Here is a 23,443-nt window from a genome sequence, read left to right as displayed (position 1 = left end):
AGGTACGATTGGACTCTGAGGGCCGAGAGTCACCACCAGTTCTCCACAGCTCACTGTCCAGGACTCTGATATCAACGTGCCTAGTTCTGCGGCTACCTTCAGATAAGAACCATCACTAGACTCCAGAGATAGCAGTGTCCCTTCCACTGGTGGATTCTGCATGGCCTCTGTCAATGGTGTCTCAGTGGGGTATAGTTACATGGTACACTCTCTGGATTTTCACAGTCCATCAGTTCCAGCCCATTGGTACCTATGAGCCCTAGACCCTTTCCTCTACTCTCTACCTTGTAACTCTGACCTCAGTATCACTTAGTGGGGCTAATCAGATTTTCACTATTTCAGCAGTCTAGAAATGCACAACCTCCTGGGTTTTCTGGGAAGATGTTAAACCCTGCATGGCCTTGGATCAGGGACATCAGAATCCAATCCTGAAGCTCCCTGCACATGCTGATAAACAGTGGCACATCTTACAACTAATTTAGAACAAAGTCCCTTTCTTCTTCCTGTCATGTCTTGGGTGATCTTACATTGAGCCCCAGCCCAAATTATAAGCCCAGAACCTTAGAATAGACAGAAGACCATAGTGGGATTTAACATGTTTTGTAAGTAAGAGATTTCTAATGAGTGGGGGTCAGGTCAGTCAGAACAGAGCAATTAGCCCTTCAGACACAAAGATAACTTTGAGTCTCCAGAGGGTGCAGGGGTTCTGGAGTCTAGGTTAGCCCCTGTAACTGAAGTAGTTCTTATTTTAACTGCTGATTTGCATGTCCTGTTGAGTTGTAGAATATAAGACACTTTCAAATGAGTGCAGGATGGTAAGGGGATTACCTGTGAGAATGAATATAAAAATGTTTAGACCCCTCTATAGGTATTGTGATTCAATCAGAGCAGAGCAAATCCCAAAGTCTTAGGATTAGAGGAGGTCCACTGACGTTCTAAGAAACGGGACTACAGGAAAAGGGGAGAGCTGGAAAGGACAGGAAGCCGTGGAGCAGAAAGTGTTAGGTGTCTAGGACAGAAAGCAGGTGAGAATGTGTGGGCTTCTCTGCGGGCTCAGAGCACAAGCTCGGGAGGCAAGAAGGTCTGTGTCTGCTAAATCCAGGCTCTGGTACAGGCCCTGCAAAGATGCCTTGATTGAGAGCTACATGGAGAATAACTCAAGGTGTGCAACCAGTTAGTGTCTAGGTGGAGTGGGAAGAAAACTGAGCCAGCAGGGAGTTCAAAGACTGGGAGAAAATTGAGCCTCTAAGCAGCTAAAAGATCCCTGGAAGTGGAATTTGGGATGTGTGGACATAGAATTAGGACAAAGATGGGAAAAGACTCTGGTCAGCTTCTTGCTCCCAGCAGGTCTGGACTATGGAACTCCACAGGGAATGATTGCCCTGGAGTGAGTGACTGGACAGGACCAAAGACTACGGGAGATGGAATTACCATCCACCCAGGATCTGTAATGCAGTGTGGTAGGAAGACAGGTGTGCCCTCACATCCTTGGAACCTGTGGATGGTACACTATGTCAGGGGCAGGGGATGGGGGGAAACAAGTGGAGAGTTGCCATATTCTGGGTTGTGAAGGTGAGCCCTAGGTGCTAATGTGTATAATGTATTAGGAGGGAGGCTGGACTCAGGAAATGTCTACTCAAGAAGAGACACCATGTATCCCCCATGGCAAAGTGCAGCGATGCAGCCACAAGCCAGGGTGGCTGAGGGATGCTGGCAACCACCAGCAGCTAGAAGAGAAAGAAGACAGATTCTCCCTAGATCCCCTGGAGGGAGCACAACCCTGATTTTTGCTTCCTGATGCTGACTTCTGACTTCTGGGCTGCAGAACTGTGAAAGAAGTTTCTGTTGAGTTAAACTACTGTGTTTGCAATCGTTTATTAAAAAAGCCTTGGGGATGAGTAAAGCTATTGGGTGTATAAAATGGATTTTGGAATCTTCTTGTTTTGAGCAGGGTGGGTAAGAAGGAACAGAATGACTCATGGGAGCATCCATCATAGCACGCTCAACTGAGAAAAGACGGGCAGGGCAGTCCTGAGCGGAGCTGGAGTTGTGTAGGAAAGCATGGGGGTCTAGAAATGACCAGGGCCACTCTGGGGCAACATGAGCACCAGTACTCTTGGATGCAGAGGTCTATAGATAGATCCCTGACCCTAAGGTAGACCCTTGAGTTGACCTTTCTTAAGTGTTAGGAACGGGCTGGTGTGGAAATAACATTTTTTGCCATCCTCCACTTCAAATCTTTAAGCTATTGTTGCAATTTTCATTCGGCCTGATTTAAGATACAGAAATGTTCTATTTTGGCTGGGTCTTATTGAATTGATCTATTCAAAACATCTTTCACCTGAACTTTTTTGGGGGAGGGACAGGAAGTGGGGGATTGTACCCCACTTCCACCATCACCTGTATTTGGGTCAGGTACTGCAGGACATACAGCAAACCTACTTTTGGCTTTGCATGTTTATTCATCTAAATGGATGCTTTAGCCCAGTGGACAGCAGGGATATACCTAGAGTCATTCTGCCATCATCCTAGCACTTAAAAATAAACTATACACGGAAGTGACTGTAAACCATGCCCACCCATTCCTCTCTTCCTCAATAAATATGTCCCCAACTCCTCATCCCCTTGACAGAATCCAGACCCCTGTGGACATTTTAATACTACCTTATCCAAGAAGATGTGTGATAAAAAGGGAAGTGAGAGAAGAAAAATCACACACTTTAGCAATTAAAAACAAAAACAAAACAAACAAACAAACAAAACTGCTATCGGGGACTGGAGAGATGGCTTAGCAGCTAAGAGCACTGGCTGCTCTTCCAGAGGATCCATGTACATTTCCCAGCTCCCATATGGTGTCTTACAATCATCTGTGACTCCAGTCCCAGAGGATCTGGTGCCGTCTTATGGTCTCCATGGGCCCTGCATGAACATGGTGCACAGACATTCAGGCAAACGCCAATACACATGAAATGAAATCTTTAAAACAAAATGAAGACTGTAATCATGTCCCAGCTCTGCTAAGTTTTTATCTGGTTTCATGGTAAATCTGCCTCTGGTTCTTGGCCTCAAAATGGGCTCAAAAATGGTACCTCCTTGACAACAGTCATTTGCAGAAACCTACATCATTTGGCTCCAAGGTCTGACCCACTTTAACAACCACTGAAACATTTCTGCTTAGTCAAGTCCATCTCGACAAACTCCATGGGACTTTCACCTTCATTTGCTGTCCTCAAACTTGACAGTGTTGGATATACTTATATGAGTGGGTTCTTGAAGTGCAGCCTGCAGATGCCTGTGACTGTCAAGGTCTTGTCACTGGGATGGCATCGGTAATGTGATCTGATGTGCATTGTCCTCCCAAGTTCATTTTGCATTGTTATTTAAAGTTGTTTATGTCGTAAGAAATAGAAAATGAGTGAACGTCAGCTTTTACTCTGCATGGAGTTGTCTCCAGACAGTCAAAGACTGTCAATAGTGAGGAAATGTGCTGAGCGAGAGTGAAGCCAGCGGAAGCCAGAGGTGGTGCAGACAATGGGAACAGATCGGAAACACTCCCCCAATCACCCAATTCTGCCCATTTTGCTCCTCCGTTCTAGGGAGAGTCAACACACGCCTATGAAATGGCTCTCTAGTACTAGAAAAGCGGAAGAACCTAGAAGTGCTGCTTTGTGCTGTATCTATCATGCTGTAGAGAGTTGGAATAGCATCTTGGTCATGCTATTGAGATGAAGATATGCTTCAGTTATGTATATGTCCCCACCTTCTGCTTCACTGTAAACTAAAAGACTCTGGTTCCAGCTAGCTAAAGAAATGGCTCAGTGGTTAAGAGCATTGGCTGCTCTTCCAGAGGTCCTGAGTTCAATTCCCAGCAACCACATGGTGGTTCACAATCATCTATAATGGGATCTGATGCCCTCTTCTGGCATGAAGGTGAACATTCATATAGAGCATACATAAAGTAAATAAATCTTAAGGAAAAAAAATGTATTTTGGGGTGGGAAGGTAAAGAGGTGGGGGTATGGTGGGGGATGTGATACCCAGAGAAGAGTACCTCCTTCTCAGAAGAGAAGGGGAGGGGGGGGGAAGAATCTACAAAAAGGCATACTGGCAGAAAGGGGGCTGATATTGGGATGTAAAGTAAATAAATAATTTTTTTTTAAGTTCATAAACATGAAAAAATTTACTCTGGTTCCAAGTGAGGAAAATGGTAAAACTGTACCATGTGACCTTGCTCACAGTAAGTCGGCCAATCCCAGGACCTTACCCCAGAGACTGGAAATGACGATCATCACTGTCCCCCAGTGCTCGTTGTGATATGCCCAGAACTATGGACAAGCCAGAGAATCAGAAAGGGGAGCCTTCCCATGTTTTCACCCCTTAAGACCTTGGCCTTTGCCGGAGGCCTGACCAGCTGTTTGTAGATAACACCCCTAAGAAAGCAGATTCCCGTTCCTGCTCTGAGACTAGAGACACAATCAATCCAGTTAGTGGTTAGTGCAGCAATTAATCTCCCAGACGCTAAAAGCCATGGCATTAAGTCTGTGTTCAGGTTACAGAGCACAGTCACGTGGGAAAGTTCAATGTTCTTACCTTAACATTTTCTCTTGAGCTGTCCTGATGCATCAAAAGATTTAATTAACACTGATCTTTTATTAGCTAAAGAGAAAAGGTAAAGACAAAACAGGGCCATGGTAAAATATGAAACCCCCATCTAATTCCATGCCCTGGGAGTACACAGAAAGGATTTCTCCTGTCAGGTGGAAGCCCACTCAAAGTGGGCTAGAAGCTATTCAAATCTGAGAAAGGAAGGCTAGCCTGGAGCTTCGGGGGCTGACACACTAACAGCCATTCTTGTTAATCAAGGATGGTCACGCGTGCAGAAAGAGCCGTGATACATTTGACATGTGATCCAGGAAGAGGACCTGCTCTCATTAGGCACTTGACACACATCCTGCCAGTTTTATAAGGAAGTTGCTTTGCCCACTTTACATCCAGATAAACTGAGACCTAGAAAAGTTAAGCACCATGGCCCAAGATCCCAAGGCTGGTTAAGTGAGGAAACCAGAATTCAAATCCATCTCTACTTGCCTGCAGTGCCCTAAATAAACCAGTATCTTCCTACAATTCGAAGCATCCTGATTAAAGAACCTCAGCCAAAAGCACCCATCTCATTGTCTTAGTTAGGGTTTCATTGTTGTGATGTGACACCATGACCAAGGCAACTCTTATAAATTAGGACTGGCTTACATGTTCAGAGGTTCCATCCATTATGATCAAGACAGGAAGCATGGCAGCATCCAGGCAGGTATCATGCTGAAGAAAGAGGTGATAGTTTTACATAAGACGGAATTTTAAGTGGGTGGGGGAGCGTGTGGGGGATTTTTGGGATAGCACTGGAAATGTAAATGAAATAAATACCTAATAAAAAAAGACTGAATTTTAGTAACCACACAACAGAATTTATACCAGGCTGTTTTGAGATTTCCTTAGTCAAAGCAATTAGTGGAAATCTCTTTATCTTAGCCTCGGATAGACTCTTCAAACAAGGGCAAAAAGCAGCCACATTCTGAACTGGAAATTCCTGGTCTCTTTGGAGACTCCATTATGTCATGTGATGTTTTTCCAGAAACTGTCTTCTGAGAGGAGGTTTTTGTTGAAGGAGACACTCGGGAGGATGTTTTGCTGAGAACAGACCTGTGGTGTTTTCTGGAAGCTGCCTGGGAAAAGGGCAAGTGATGTTCTGCTGGAGCAGGTGCTTGAGAGAGCATGTGGTGTTTGGAAAGAGTCTAAATATAGCCCAACAAACAGCGGACAATGCTCTGGCATGGGGCCACCTTGCCACTCTTGGCCGGTCTTCACTGGTCTTTGCTGATGACTCTGTGGTATCCGTTCACCTTGCCTTCTTCGATGATCATAATTTGTCTTGACTTCAAAGAGAGAAACGCACCAAAGAACTTCTGGTAGTGTTCCAGCAGCTTCTGGCCACTTTTGTAGACTCGGACCAATTGGCCGAGCCTCATGGTTTCTTCTGGATTGAACTGCCATTGCTGATTCGTGAATGGTGTTTGAGAATGGATTCTGCTACCACTGCTGATTCCTGTGCACTGAACCGCTGATATCCTGACCGGGTAGACTGGAGTCGCCCAAAGAACTCTTTCTAAACAGGTTCACATCCTCCTTTGCCCTATTAACCTTTCCTTTCCACTACCTCTGGTGTGTGTGGGCTAGAAGGGAAGTTAAAGCATTTAAGTACCCTACTAAAGTTGGTTTTGAAAAATACAAGCTTTCATCAAGATACCATAAAATAGTCTCTAGGCCACATACTAACATTCTTCTCCTCTGAAACCTCTTGAGCCACACCCCCAATTCAAATCACCCTCAGCACAAACGACTTCCATATTTCTACTAGGGTGGCTCATGAAACCCCACTTAAATCATTCCACCACTTTCCAAATCCAAAGTCCCAAAATCTACATTCCTCCAGACAAAAACAGTCAGGCCTATCAGAGCAATACTCTACTTCTGGTGCCAACTTCTGTCTTATTTATGGTTTCATTGCTGTGACAAGACACCATTACCAAGGCAACTCTTACAAAGGACAACATTTAATTGAGACTGGCTTACACAATCAGAGGTTAAGTCCATTATGATCAAGGCAGGAAGCATGGCAGCATCCAGGCAGACATGATGCTGAAGTAGCTGAGAGTTCTACATCTTGTTCTGAAGGCAAACAGGAGAAAACTAGCTTCTAGGCAGCTAGAAGGTTCTCAAAGCCCACCTCCACAGTAACATACTTCCTCCGACAAGGCCACACCTCCTAATAGTGCCACTTCCTGGACCAATCATATTTACACCACCACATCCACCCTCTAGATCTTGTCCTGTGCTTTCTTTTCTCTCATGCCCCACAAGCAAAGTGAGAACTTAATCTTCAGCATCCAGGTAGACGATCTTTCATTTAATGAAATAACAAGTGTCTATTTTCTAATTTTGTCTCATGTTTGAGAATTTCATACAATGAAACATGATCATCTTTCCCTCTCCCCTCCTCCATATCCTTTGTATTTCTCCCAATAACACCCATTCCCAACTTCATGTCTTTGTTTTGTTTGTCCATTGGTTTTTTTTTAATATTTTTTATTATTATGTATTTTCCTCAATTACATTTAGAATGCTATCCCAAAAGTCCCCCATGCCCTCCCCCCCCCACTTCCCTACCCACCCATTCCCATTTTTTGGCTCTGGCATTCCCCTGTACTGGGGCATATAAAGTTTGCGTGTCCAATGGACCTCTCTTTCCAGTGATGGCTGACTAGGCCATCTTTTGATACATATGCAGCTAGAGTCAAGAGCTCCAGGGTACTGGTTAGTTCATAATGTTGTTGCACCTACAGGGTTGCAGATCTCTTTAGCTCCTTGGATACTTTCTCTAGCTCCTCCATTGGGGGCCCTGTGCTCCATCCAATAGCTGACTGTGAGCATCCACTTATGTGTTTGCTGTCCATTGGTTTTGATAATCCACTATATCCAGTTAGTGTTGTCTTTATGTGCACGAGTCCATCCACTGGGGCACGACAAACCTACCACTGCCCGTGCTTTCAATAAAGACTCCCCGCCACCCCCAGCACCTATGAGCTGCCAATAGCTCTTCACTAAGTCCTGAGGTCTGGAAATCATTGCCTCATCTGTGTAAGGATATCAGCTGGTTCAATCTTATGCAGGTAACCCCAGCTGCAGGAAGACTCGTGCATGTGATAGCCAGGTCGGTCCTGACCAGAAGATGGCATCTCACAGCTCTCCGCCCCATCCCTCAGCTCTTACGTTCTTTCTGCCTCCTCTTCCACAATGTTCCCTGAGCCTTGGAGAGAAGGCTGAATATAGATGTTCAGGGATGAGAATTGTGGCTTTAGTCCTCATCTGACCTCTGACCAGTTCTGCATCTCTCCATGGATTACCACCCATTACAGAAAGAAACATCTCTAGCCAAGGCTGAGAGAAGCCCAGGTCTTCAGATATAAACATAAATGATCAGAAGGCAGTTTGACAACATGACCATTTAGCAAAACAATAGTAGCAATTGTAAGTCGCCTAAGGCCTATGACCTCCCTGGCCAAGAAAAGGCGTGAAATTCTCTCCTATGAAGCATGACTGAAATCCAATCATAATGGTCATACTCCTATTACACTAGTGGGTGTAGCATGCATGCCAGGTTGGAATCGCAGCATGCAGGGTCTATCACTGGGTGGGATTATTAATGTGTTTTAATCCCACAGCATCCTCCTCTGCAGGGAGGAAGTGTCCTTCTTCGTTTGAGACGGCTTTTACTGTGTCCTGCAGTGAACGTACATAGTATCTTCAGCAGTAGGGTTAGCATGTATGATGAACAACCATGGAGAAGGACAATAGCCTGTATCTTTTTAGAGAGCTCTAGGGGCCTCCCTGACCAACAACTTATAGGGAGGTATCCTGGCCTTGTACTACAATTTTTATTTACTAAGCCAGGTCTTCTTGGGGAGATATTGTCTACTAATGCAGAGTTACTCCCTTTGAATTTCTTTTTTTTTTAAAGTTATAGTTTGAAATTACCTTCCTAGTTAGTGAGTTTCCATAAGGCTTTCTTGCCCATCCTTAGTTTTGGTTAGCCCAATGACTTTTCCCTCCTCTTCTCTTCTTCTCACTTCTGTCTCTACTTAACTCTTGAACATCCAGCATTCTCCCATCTTCTTTCATTTCACATGTGTTTTACCATCCCTTCCTCCCTCCAATTGTCTTTTTCTTTAAGCTGGGTTGTGAGACAATAGATTTGCTTATGGCTTTTCATGCCCACCTCATTGGGCATGAAGAGCTTTACCGCCTTACCACTTCTATTTCCAAACACTTCCCTGCTTAACTAAGCTTCTCCCCAGGACTCTACTTCTCTACTTGTGATTTTCCTGTAATCTACTATACTTCCCTTAACATGTTCTATTAGGCAAATACTCCTATCTAGTTCTCTGTTTTCCACTTGTATGCCATTAAACACATGAAGTAAATTATTTAAGTCTAAGCTATCCATATGAGAGAGATCATAAGCCATTTGCCTTTCTGGGCCTAAGTTACCCCCACTCAGTATTATTTTTTTTTTAGTTCTACCTATTTACCTGCAAATTTCATGATTTCATTTTTCCACACACCTGAGTAATACTTCATTGTGCCGATATATTGCATTTTTCTAACCCACACATATGTTGGTGAACATCTAGATTGAATTCATTTCCCAAATATTGTAAATAAAATAATAATGAACGTGAATGTGGAAGTGTTTCTGTAGTAAGACTAAAAGTCCACTGGGTGAATGCCCTGAAGCGATACAGCAGGTCATATGGCAGTTCTATTTCTATTGTTTTGAGAGCCCTCCAGAATAATTTTCAAAGTTGCTACACTAGTTTTCACCAGTATATCAGACTCCCCTTTCACACATCCACTCCAGCATCTGTTGTCCTTTGTGTTTCTGATGATAGCCATTCTAACCAGAGTTGGAATTAGAAAATATTTTAAATTTGTGTTTTCTTGATTAGCTAAGAGTGTTGAGCACTGTTAAGTACTTCCTAGCTGTATACATCTCTTCCTCTAACATTTTCTGTTCAGTTCCATAGATCTTTAAAAAATTAGGTCGTTTATTTTCTTAATATTTAGATGTTTTAGTTCTTTGTTTATTCTAGACACAAGTCCTCTGTCAGATAAGTAGCTGGAAAGGTTTGCTCTCTATTCTGTGGGATTCACAGTTTCCTTTACTATACACAGCTTTTGTTTTGATAAGATCCCGTTTGTGAATTGTGGGTCCTCTCGTGCTGTTGCAGTTGTACTCAGAAAGACCTTTTCTGGGCCTGTAAGGTGAAACATGCTCCCTACTTTTTCTTTTAGCAGCTTCAGAGACCACCAGAGATCACCAGAAATCCGACTGGAATGCAAAAGCAAAGAGTGTTTATTCAAGCTTGAGCTCAGACCCTCTAACCTCTCCAACACAGTGGATGGTGTGGAAGGTGCTGAGCTGGTACAAGCCTTGCCTTTTTATCATTGCTGTAGCAGGGTAAGGGACTTTCCATCTTGACAGTTACGTGATTGGTTGACATTTGCTTGGTGCATTTCTATTGGCTAGTAATGATTTCAGCTTGGTATGAACAATGGTTGCTAGCTCAATCAATATATGTTAAGACATTAGGTAATTTCCCCTTAAGAACTGATTGGTTGTTGTTAAGAGTGCAATGGCTGTTTGTTTAGGGGAACTGTGGTTGTTGCCAGTGTGACATTGTTCCTGGAACAAGTTGGGGGTTTTTCAGTAGCTGAGTTCATTCTAAGGGAAAGTTAATCATAAAATGGAGTCTGAAAACAAAATGGGGTTTGTGATGTTAAGCTGGGTTCTTCATTTATCATTACTATTTCTCTGTAGTATAATCTGAAATCAAACTTGATGATAGATACTGCCAATAGTATTGGGTTTTTTTTTCTAGATTGCTTTGTCTGTCTTTGGTCTTTTGTAATTCCATTTTTTTTTTAATGTACATTTTTTCTTTGTCTGTGTAAAATGACATTGGAATTTAGATTGTAATTGTATTGAATCTATAGATTGAATCTATAGAATGGCCATTTTTTAAAAATGTACATTTTTTCTTTGTCTGTGTAAAATGACATTGGAAATTAGATTGTAATTGTATTGAATCTATAGATTGAATCTATAGACTGGCCATTTTCACAATATAAACTTTTCCAATCCATGAGTAAGTGTTTCTGTCTTCTAGTACCTTCTCCAATTTCTACAATGCCTTAAACTTTTTTTTTTTAATTCCTTAAAAGTTTTCATTTCCTTCATTGGGTTTATTCCCAGAACAGGGACAACTATTCTAAATGGAATTGTTTTCCTGATGTCTTTTAAAGTCTGCTTTTTATTGATACATAGGAAAGACTTCTGATTTTTGTGTGTTAATTTTTAATCCTGCCATTTGCTGAAATTATCATCAGCTCTAAGAGGGTTTTTTGGCCGGTGGGCAGTCTTTAGGGTGTTTTATGTGAAAAAAGTAATAATAACACCTACAAATAGGGATACTTTAATCCCTTCTTCCCCTGTTGTATCTCTTTCAGTTCTTTCTCTTGTCATATTGCTGTAGCTACAATTTCAAAAGCTATCTTTAATAAGAATGTAACAGACACCTTTGTTTTGTTCTTTTAGTGGGAACTAATTGCCTTGTTCCTGATCTTAGTGGGTAACTACTGAATTTTTCCTCTAAATAGCATAATGTTGGCTATAGGTCTTTCATCTGTGCCCTTTTATCATGCTGGGCTGTGCTTCCTCCATTCCTAGCCTCTCCATCATGCTTATCATAAAGAGATGTTAGATTTTGCCAAAGTCTTTTCTGTATACGTCACACTTTATGAGCCTGTCTCTCTACTCACATGAACCTTCTTCATAAGCAAATTAAGTAACAGATGAGACAAGGCAAAAATGAAAGGCACTTGGAGCAGTGACTTATAAATATTGATTCATAGATGTAATCTGATCCATCAGCATTAGAATTGACTAGAGAAGAAATGTATGAGCCTACTACCCAAAGACTTGGTATGATATTTACAAGGTTGGTGATTAGAGATGCATATTTTTAAAGCAGCCTTGCGTTCCTGTTACATAAGCACCAGGTAGTATCATTACTATCAAAGATTATGATGAGGCATCCCTTGAGGGCAGGATAGCGCAATGGGCGAGGACTAGAGATTTAAAGTCACCCCTTGATTTTGAACCAGTAACATGCTGGGTGCTTTTGGCAAACTTACTCCTCAACCACTTAAAGGACTTAATAATGATATAGTAATAAGACATAGATAAAATTATGTCTGAAGTCCTTAGCATACCAAAAAGAGCTAAATAAGCAGTAGGCATATAAGGTGTGTGTGTGTAAGAAATAAGTCTGGGTTGGTTTTTTTGTTTGTTTGTTTTTTTTTTTTGGTTTTTTGTTTTGTTTTTTAGAAAAATGACATCTACCAAAACTTTGCAGAAAACAACATCAGAGAGTGTTATTAGGATCTGTCCCAACCGTGACCCTCTTGTCGTGGCTTGCCCTATTTGTGGTGCTAATTTTACTACTTCTCCTACTACTGAAACTATACAGCAGAGGGCAGTGTTTGACCCATCTGCTATTTCTTTTTATTGGTTATTTTGTTTATTACATTTCAAACGCTATCCCTTATCCCATCCTCCCTCCCCCCTGATTCTATGAGGGTGCTCCTCCACCCTCCCTCCCACTCCCACCTCAGCGCCCTAGCGTTTCCCTACACTGGGGCATCGAGCCTCCACAGGACCAAGGGGCTCCCCTCCCATTGATGCCAGATAGGGCAATCCTCTGCTAAAGATGGGGCAGAAGTACAGAGGGTCAGGAAATTGAACAGAGGTGTGTAGCAGTGAGGAATGGAGAGCTGTGGGTAGCCACTAGAAAGCTCCAGATGCCAGGGATACAAGAGGTTTCCAAGACCTAACAGATATGACATTAGCTGAAATACCCCACAAAGAGGAGGGAGAACCTGTAGAGATCATATCCAATGGTTAGGCACAGCTTCTGGTTAAAGGATGGGGCCACCTATCCACCTCAAAAATATTAACCCAGAATTATTCCGGTCTAAAGGAAAGGCAGGGACAAGGAGTGAAACTGAGATTGAAGAAGGAAAAGCCATCCAGAGATCACCCCATCTGGGGATCCATCCTACCTGCAGACACCAAACCCAGATACTCACTACTGTTGATGCCAAGAAGCACTTGCTGACAGGAGCCTGATATAGCTGTCCCCTGAGAGGCTCTGCCAGATCCTGACCAATACAGATACGAATGCTGGCTACCAACCATCGGACTGAGCATGGGGACTTCAATGGAGGAGGTAGAGAGAGGACTCAATGAGTTAAAGGAGTTTGCAACCCCCTAGGAAGAACAACAATATCAACCAACCAGATCCCCCACAGCTCCCAGGGACTAAACCACCAACCAAAGAGTACACATGGAGGGAGCCATCTGCTATTTTTAATCTAACCAGGCTTTGGGCTTTCCCCTTCTGTCCCTCTGGCCCAGGAGTCTGATCTATAACTATGCACATGAGACGGGTCCAGATAAAGTCATCCACACCCTCCAGAGTAGAAAGCAGAGTCTCTCCTGCTCTCTGTTCACCCAAGTTCTGGATTCCCTGGCCTTCCAGCTTCTGAAAAAAAAAAAAAAAGCCTTCTTCCTATCACCCATGACCCCGGGCCCTTCTTTCTTTTTTCTTTTTTCTTTTTATTATTATTAGATATTCTATTTATATACATTTTAAATGCTATCCCGAAAGTTCCCTATACCCTCCCCCTCCCTGCTCCCCTACCCACCCACTCCTGCTTCTTGGTCCTGGCATTCCCCTGTACTGGGGCATATAAAGTTTGCAATACCACGGGGCCTCTCTTCCCAGTGATGGCCAACTAGGCCATCTTCTGCTACATATGCAGCTAGAGACACGAGCTCTGGAGTTACTGGTTAGTTCATATTGTTGTTCCACCTATAGGGTTGCAGACCCCTTCAGCTCCTTGGGTGCTTTCTCTAGCTTCTCCATTGGGGGCCCTGTGTTCTATCCTATAGATGACTGTGAGCACCCACTTCTGTATTTGCCAGGCACTGGCATAGCCTCATACGAGACAGCTGTAACAGGGTCCCTTCAGCAAAATCTTTCTGGACCCTTCTTTCAAACATCCCCTGAAGATGCACTTTATCTTGCAGTAGCAAATACTCAGCCAAGATTTCACACCTTTGTGAAAATAAGCAAATACCTCCACCTCATTGCCATCTTTAGTTAATGGTGACAATCGTCTATAGCAGAGACTTGTTCTAAGTAAGACTTCTTTATGATGTATTGGCATTAAATATTTGAAGTGTATACCTATTTTATATATCTATATATAGTATCTTTATATATATATATATCTTTATATAGTCAGGATCAAGTAAAAATCTCTTGGGAGAGCAGACATGAGTGAAACAGGTTTAAGATGCCCTGCTGCAGAACAGGGCTCAGCCAGGCACCTGCTCCTATAAATAAAGATTTATTGAAACACAACAGCACTCAGTTACTTAAGGACTGCTACTGCTACTTTTGCTCTTCAGCGGCATAGCTGAGCAGTTGGAACAGACTCTGCCTGTGTTCCACAACCCAGGAGGTTTACTGTTTGACCTCGCAAGAAAACGTTTGCCAGTCCCTACTTGGAACCAAACTGCCAGGCGACTTGACTGCTGCTTGTCAGCGGCTACATGACCTTGAACAAACCGTTTCATTTCCGTGGCCTGTACATTGGAGTCAGCACAGAATCTCTGTTCTGGGTTGCTGGTGAGGACTGTGGCCTCCCTTGAGACAGCAGCCCTCATGTTACCTGGGGAACTGATTTAAAGGCGACTTTTCCTCCTCCACACACCTACCAAATCAGAGCTTCAGGACCAGGACTCCAGGCTGCCCACTCACACACTCCCAGGTGCTTCCGATAAGGCTATAAAGTCTGGGAAATAAATGGATAAGTGCCAAATTTTTTTCAATTGCTTCTAATTGAAGTTGAAGTTTAATCTCTATTCGTTTTGGGGACTCATGTTGGAAATTATTCATATGCTCTAGAGTGCTTCAGTAAGAATCTGATGTTCTTGTGCCCACCTCATAGCAAGCACACCTAAGATGGGATACGGTGAAGGGCCCTTCCCTGGAGCAGAGGACGAGGCAGAACACAAGATGACGATCTCTGTGCTTTCTTTTCTTTCTTCTGCAAACTGCTCTAGGTTGGGGTTGTCTCTGCCTCCCTCCTCCCTAATGCTTTCACCTTAGAAAAACTGCTTCTCTTCTTCCAGCTGCTGAAGAGAGCAGAATGGACCACACTCTGCATCGCATCATGGAGATGGCTGTTTAATCTGAGATGAGTGTTACATTACTCATTGCTCTGAACCCCTTTGATCCACCAGCTTTTGCTTCTTTTATCCCCACGGAGTGCATACATTAGTGCTCCCAGCGCCTCCCCATCTTGCTGTCTTTCAGATGCCGGCAGAGGTTATTTACTTGGGAAAGCAGATGGATATCTTGTTTAATGTCAAAATAATTACTATTTCGTTGGCCCTGATAGCTTATTTACGCTTTCAGTATTTTTATGTTTACATCAAAAGAACATGGCTAAAATGATATTTTTGTGGGTTAAAATAAACAGGATATGACAACCTTTTTTCAAAACCTAATTTTTCTATTTGATGAATTGGTTTAGTAAAATAGAAAATAGCTCAACCGAGTGGGAATGGTGACTGGAAAGGGAGTCCAGATGTGTGCTTTTATTTGTATAAAAGCTAGAAAGAGACTGTAAACAGTGTTAAGAGGGGGCATGATACCAAACACAAAGCTTTAGCACAGTTTCAAATCCCATATTTGCCCTTAGCCTAATTTTCCTAGCCTTAGTTTCCCCATTGACAAAGCAAAGTGAATGCCATGAGTCCTTAAGGAGTTCATTTGCATACAGGTGCTGACATATGCATATACGCTGAGCATTGACTCTTACTTAGATAAGTCTTAGTTGTAAAAGAGTGCTACAGTTGGAAATAGGGAAAGCAAAAAATTGACTTTGTGAAGAAATTAAATGCCCAGAACAAGGCTCCATGAGCCACTGTCCCTCGATTTTAAGACTCAGTAGCCACCTTGTCTCCATGTCTGATCCTAGAAGCTGAGCCTATAGAACCTTGTCTCTCAGCTAAGCCTATCTAGAAAAGGTGTTTCAAAGTATGTTTTGGGATCTCCTCAGTAAAATGCTTGTGTCCTAAGCATGAGAAAGTGAACTTGGTTCCCAAAACTCACTAAATGAATGAATGGATAGATAGATGGATAGATAGATAGATAGATAGATAGATAGATAGATAGATAGATAGATAGACAGATAATAAATAGATAATAAATAGGTGGTAGATAGATAGATAGATAGATAGATAGATAGATAGATAGATAGATAGATAATAAATAGGTGGTAGATAGATAATAGATAGGTGATAGATAGGTAGATGGATAGATAGATAATAAATAGATAATAAGTAGGTGATAGATAGATAGATAGATAGATAGATAGATAGATAGATAATAAATAGGTGGTAGATAGATAGATAATAAATAGATAGGTGATAGATAGGTAGATGGATAGATAGATAATAAATAGATAATAAGTAGGTGATAGATAGATAGATAGATAGATAGATAGATAGATAGATAGATAATAAATAGATAGGTGATAGATAGATAAATAGATAGATAGATAGATAGATAGATAGATAGATAGATAGATAGATAGATGCCAGGCATGGTAGCTTGCATTTGTAACCCAGTGCTGAGGAGTTCCACACTGATAAGAGACCCTTTCTCAAAGGAGGAGGTCAACCTCTGGCCTCTACATGCATGCACACACTTGGACTCCACCCTCACAGCACCCCACAGCACCCCACACCCCACACATGCACACACCTCTGAAAAGTAACGTTCATGTGGAGATAATGTGTCCACTGTTTGTCTTTTCAGAGAGTTACTATAAAATGGAACTCAGGAGTCTCTCTGACCACAAAGTCTTAGTCATTTTCATTTAACAACATTCAATTCAGCTCTCAGGTTCCCTATGGAAGCTCAAGGAAGGAAGAACTCTCTTGGAAGTTATCACCAACGGAGCTGCTGAGAATGAGCCACAGGGCATGAGACTGCTGCTCTCCTCCACTGACAGCTCTGCTGATGGGCTGACTTTACTCTTGTGCTCTGTGGCTTCTTTATTCTCTGTGTGACTTCAGATTTCTAGCAAAAGTCTATATTATTAGATGCTAATGCTAGAGACTAAATTGTTTCAAATTGCTTTGTAGGTGAAAGAAAATACTGGTCCAAGCTTCAAGGCCCACCATTCCCAAGGTCAAGTCCTTTTCTCAAGCTAACTATAACATATCAGCATTCATCTTGCTACAGTGTGCTGTTACACAGACTATTTCTCTCTGTCCTGGGAAGAATGAATACAGAAATGTCTGCATTTGTGTTTTTGCTTCTTGGGATTTATTTTGAGTCTTCAGGATCATTGAATTTCTCTCTGTGCCATGGTTAAGGTCACAGAAACCCAGGACTGGTAGAGAAGACGACAGGGCACATTGTATTGCCCAGACATAATCTCTGCTCCCCACATCCCTAAGCAGAAGTCCAGTGGCCCAACAAAAACATATTCTGCCCTGCATAGATTTTATAGCACATTCCATTTCTTCCCTAGTATGGCAGGAATTATATACTTCCACTGTGTTGTGTGGTAAATTCCCAAGACTGATCTAGAATTGAAAATCTACAGTCACTATTCCATCACCAGAAATTCCAAGAAGATCAACACTCACAAGCTGAGAGCTTAGACAGAGGTCCTACTTAATCTGCTGGTATTAAAATCTTTAGAGAACCATATCAATTTAGAAGAATGTAAAGATCCAGAGGTCTGGCCAAAAAGGAAATCGGATGTGGGTAGGATTATAAAGTAGCTCAAACATTTAGGAAAGTGATTTGGTACTGCCTAGAAAACTCAAATATGTATACGCCTTATAACTTACACCTTTTTCATCCAAAAAACATACCTTCGTACAGAACCTAAAACAGATGCTCAGGGTGAGACACTAGAGGACCCCTCAGAGAGACTTCAACAGCCAAATGTTGGGAAAGAACTTGAACGTTCACAGTAGGGAGACAGACAAATGATAAACTATGGTATGTTCCTATTGTAACCATGGAGCAGTAATAGCAGTCTGAGCTGCATGAACCAACAGGGAGAGAGACGGGAAACAATGCTGAGGAGAAACAAGTTTGCTGGAGGCTCTGTGTGCCCTGGGTGATGTCATAGGCATGGAAGTCCAACTATACACAAATGAGCATGTCCTCAGGACAAGAATTTAAATGCACAAGAAAAGGATACTAAATCATAAAAATAGTGTTTGGGAAGCGAGAAGAAAATCTATAGCAACTTGGAATACAAGAGATCGGGCCAAAAAAAATGTAATAAACATTAACATGGCAAGTGAAGTTTTGTTTTGTTTTGTTTTGTTTTAAATCACTGCACTTCTCATCTACATGCACTTTTTCACAGTGCTCACAATAGAGCCAGCAGGCAAGATTCCCCACTAAACAAGTTTTCTTTTGAGACAGGATCTTACTATGCAGTCCTGGCTAGCCTAAAATTCACTGTATGGTCCAGATTGGCCTTGAACTCACAGACATCCACCAGCCTATGCCTCCTGAATGCTGTGATTAAAGGCGTACACCACCACACCCAGCTCAAATAACTTTTCTATATAAACTCCTTTGTAACCGCTAACATTTGCAGTTCTATAACCTGTGCCACTTAGACACAGAATTGGAAGTCATTCCCTTCTCACACAAAATCGTCTGTGCCTGAACAGAATTTCTTTTCTGCCAATACATCTTACTCCTTCTGGGAATCTCCTCTGTCCAAAAAGACACCGTGACTCATCTCGGTCTACTCGCAGCAGCCAGAGTACACAGCTGCTGCCGGGTCCTCCATCCAGAACGTTGACAACTGCCTTGTGTTTCCATTGGATTTCTTACTTCTCAACTCAGCTTAGGGCGAGATCTTTCTCCAGTGGACGCTAAAGACAGCAGAGCTGTCTGGTCTCTCACCTATCCATATTTTAACATCTCTAGGTTAAAATACATAGAAAACCTGAAGACGGTTTTGCATAATGAAAGTCTTATTTGTTGCCCCAGGTTATCCCAACCATGTACTTACATCTTTGTAGTAAGCCAAAAAACGTACCGCTAATTCAGACTCCAAAAAATGTACCGCTAATTCAAACCCATAGGTGTGGGGAAATACATATTTTCTTTCTTTCTTTTCTTTTCTTTCTTTCTTTCTTTCTTTTTTTTTTTTTTTTTTTTTTTTTTTTTTTTTTTTTTGTCAAAGTAAAAAAAAAATGGCAGTGGAAGGAAGACATGCGCTGCTACGGGGCTGCCAAACAGGAAGAAATGAGGGGAAACGAAATACTTAAACATTTCTGTCCCTTCTATTTCCCAGTCCCACCTAGAAGAATTGGAGAAAATGTTGAAAACTGTAGAAGAAAATCTGTAGCGGCCGTAGGACTGATTCAAAGAGGACAAGGGCACGAGCTTTGAGTTCCAGGGAACTTGTTTTCTGTTCTCGGCCGCCTTCGCGCCATGCGCATGCGCGTTCGTGATAAATTATTATTATTGTGGAGCAGATGGATGAATCTCAATCATGATACCATAATGGAAGATTAAACATTTTCTTAACTTCTATTCATCAAATTAAGTCTTTCTACTCACAACAAAGGACAAGGCATCAATGTTATCATTAGGGATTTTAAAATATAACTTTAGCGTGAAGCATAGGACATGATTAATGCAGCGACAGAGGTAAACACTAAACATTCGTGTGGGATAGAATCGCTTTTTCTGTTCTCCTGTTTAGTGGCTCCTTGGTCCATGATGAATGGTCTCAATGAGAAATAATTATCAGAATCATTTGATCTTTTTGTTTTTACTGTATCTTGGGGGGGGGGTAGTTCTTCCCATCTTAGCTACATCTTTACCTCTTAAAAGCGTGGGGTTTATTTTTCCCTAAGGAAAGGAAGAGACGGGAATATCTGTTCAACCTCCAACAAGAAGACAGGTTTTTCACTTGGTTGAGTTTCCTGTCACACTGGACAGTGGAAAGAGAAACCCCGTGATTCTCAATCCAGTTGTCTACCTTCCCCCCTAAGATGCAAGATTGTCCAGAGCCACTCCAGTCCCTAAACATACCTCATATTTATAGAATCTGAAGTGGTTTCAGTCTCTCTCCAGATGAATTTTCAACATTTATTGTCATTACTGTCTTAAACAACTGATGGTAGGAGGCAGGGGAGCTACACCATAGAATAAAGAGTGCTACCCTTGGACTCACTGGGTGCACTTGACCTTGCGATCCAAGGTCAAGCCCTCGATCTTCTACTTTATGGACCAGAGCACATCCTGTTTAGTCTCTTTTAAAATTCTTTTACTTATAGCATTTATTACCCTCTCGGACCAAGCACACATTAAACCCTTTCACGTATAACATCTCAGCTCGCTTCCTCGGAAACTCTTCTCCACTGCATAAGTCTCATACCCACTGTCGCTATTCTTGACAATTGATGAAAAATTAGAGCACAGCAAACTGTGAAGGCTTCAAGAAAAAAAATGCAGTATTTAACAGGCTTCATGAAATAATAAAATATGATTAAATATTTGAAAAACAAGGCTCGGTATGGTAGATCATATTTATAATCCCAACACTCAAGAAACAGAGCAATGGGACTTTATGAGTTTGAAACCCAACTTGTTCTGCATAGAATGTTTCAGACCACTGAGGGCTACATAGGAAGACCCTGTCAGAGAGAGAGAGAGAGAGAGAGAGAGAGAGAGAGAGAGAGAGAGAGAGAGAGAGAGAGAAACGGAACTGAAGGGAGGAAAAATGAGGGGAGGAAGGGAGGGATAGAAAACCAAAGAGCTGAAAGGAAGTTCTGTAATTAGGAGCCTTACTGTTCTTGCAGAAGAACCAAGTTAGATACCCGACACCCTTGAAGCGAAGCTTACAACTACTCCAGATCCACAGGGGACCCAGTGCCTTCTGACCTCTACAGCTACCCACACACATGTGGCATAAATTCATATAAACCCACACATATAAATTCTAAATATAGAAACAAAGTCTGCATTCTTCTCTATTTGTCTTAGTACAAATAGATGAGCCACACAGTGCTGGGCTGGATTTGGGGAGGCGCCACTCGAAAATCATGAGCCAACCAGAGCAGAGGTCAATGTTCTCTGGTGAGGTGAAAATTCTAAACAGCATCTCAGTCAAACCAAGCTTGGAAAACGCCCACTGTTCCCAACGGGACGCCAACACTTCCCTCCTGGGGTTCTCATCTCTGAGTTAGCCTTCGAGGTAACATATTCCATAATACCACATAAAAATATCAAACTTACCCAACTCACAGCTGTCTACTCAGCATGAGGTGCCTCCAGATCCCTGCCTTAAGACTGAGATCTCCTGCGTTCTGTTCTTGCCTTTCTGTATTCAGAATAACCAGCTCATCCTTACCTTTAAAACCTAGTATTTATTTACCCAATAACCCATAGTGTAAACCCTGAAACACACCATTTGCTTCCAACCCAAATTCACTGCCTTCCTTTTCCCCAACTTGTGACTAGGGGAGGTGACTTCTGTAGGCTGATGAACTTTGGTTCTCCTGCTAGCTGCCTTCTGTCTGGCTCTGATCCATTCAGGATTCCTACAAATATCCCCTTGTATTTCTCCCCATCTTCCTAATTCCAGAGATGCTTTTGATGACAGTAGCTGTATGTTCTGTGTTGAAGTGTCCTCCTCTATGACACCGAGTTTCAATAGGCCCTTATAATACTGTCTTCTCCTGTGACAAGATGGTACAGCTTCCTGCTGTTGCTGGGGCATGGATAGCTCCGAGTCTTCAGTTGTTTCCCTAATCTCTAGCCCCATTCCTATGAGCAGTCTTCTCATTAAAAACCAGAACAAACAAACAAACTTTTTTGAGTCATCTAAAGGAATCCATTTCCCACCTCGACCCTCTAGTATGGTATAAAAGAACCATGCCCAGCAACTTTGACAACCCAGAAAGCCTCTAACTCTTCCTGAGCCTAAACCCTCCTTCCCTTGCCTAGGTCCATTGCTGCCCATGCCATATGTTTTCTGCCTAGGCATATGGCTTCATATGGGAAGCTGTATGACATAATAATGTGAGCTTCAGTCACTACAAAAAGCATTTCAACTAAAAAAAAAAAAAAAGTATTTACTTTGGATGGATCGGCCTGTAGAGCACAGAGCCAATAAAGAGAATGTCAGACCGGCTGGAGGTCTGGTCTCCAGTTAAGTGATGAAATCTGATTCTGTGTTAGACAAACAGCGAGCTAGCTCCTTTCAGACGAACAGATTGCTTTGTTCCAGTTCTGTCCCCAGCACCTGACACAAATGGAATTCTTTGTCTAAGCGAGGAAGTGGATGAGTTGTCCTGGCTTCAGAGTCCTGGGCGCTTTGTACTCCTGTCCTCTCACCGCACCACACATGTGATTTTGTGTGTGACACGTAGTGTTTTTTTATTGTCAGTCAACACAAATCCCCCACATTTGGCTCATGGATTGTGGTTGTGATCTGGGTGAGCATTTTGTGTGAGCTTTGCAGGTCCCACTGGCTCTTAGCACACTCAATGACAGACTGCCAGAGTCAGACTGACTGTCAACATCTATGACGAAAACACCCCCGAAAGACTTTCACACCATTACTTATTTAGTGGGTGTTCTTGCTTTGTTTGGTTTTATGGAGTTGACTGTTATGATAAACTATGTGTTTGGTCTTGGCATGAGTACAGCATTTTGAGACAGCATATGTTCCTTAGATATTTCTAACTTTTGTTGACATTAAACACTTTATAGGAGCTGCCTGAGGCATCGTGCCCAAGTACAAGTTTATCTTCAGAAAAGTTTACTAAAACTGGCATAAGATGCCTGGGGAAGTACCTGCAGTTAGAGCAGATGTTTGGAAAGCAGATGCAAAGATACCTCACTGACAGAATAGTATCCTGGACCAGAAATAGCAATTATGAAAAAAAAAAAAAAACAAGAGGCAAAGTTTGTTCTGCAACCATTGACATGCTACTGACATGAGGCAAAACATCTGTAAACGAAGATTTTTCAGTTGAACCCCAATCTCTGAAAGGACATACCAAACTCAAGAAATCTTCAGACCTAAAAAAGGATAACTTGAGTATATTACCAATCCCATTCAAAGTAAGAAAACCCTTCAAAAGATTTTACCTTGAAGCCAGTAATCCATCCATTCTTTAACAGTAGAAATACTGGCGTGCTATTCAGTGTCCTTACACATGGAGCTGAAGGGGAAAGTCTTATCTCAGAAGACACATAGTGGAACTTAAAGGAAAAAGGTCATATCATCATCTTCATTACTTTTTGAGCCAGGAATAATTTTACGATGAGAGGCTAACCTAATATACTGCACATGGATAGCTGTGGCTTCATCTTAACCTTTCAAGTAACTCCCATAAAAGTAGACAACAAAGATAAATATCATTTTAGTTAAGGTTAAGTCTGGCCTCTAGTAAGTGATGAAATCTGATTCTGTGTTAGACAAGTTAAAGTTATATCTTGTCATCCTAAATTTTTTTACTTGTCCGGTCTTGTTTTGTTTTGTTTTGTTTTGTTTTGTTTTGTTTTCTGAAACAGGGTTTTCCTGTGTAGCCCTAGTTATCTTGTAACTCACTCTGTAGACCAGGCTGGCCTTTAACTCAGAGATCCAGTTGCCTCTGCCTCTGGAGTACTGGGGTTAAAGGCGTGTGCCACCT

The sequence above is a fragment of the Mus musculus genome, chromosome 2, assembly GCF_000001635.26.
Source record: "Mus musculus strain C57BL/6J chromosome 2, GRCm38.p6 C57BL/6J".
NCBI classification, from domain to species: domain Eukaryota; kingdom Metazoa; phylum Chordata; class Mammalia; order Rodentia; family Muridae; genus Mus; species Mus musculus.
Note: the sequence above shows the minus strand (reverse complement) of the source record.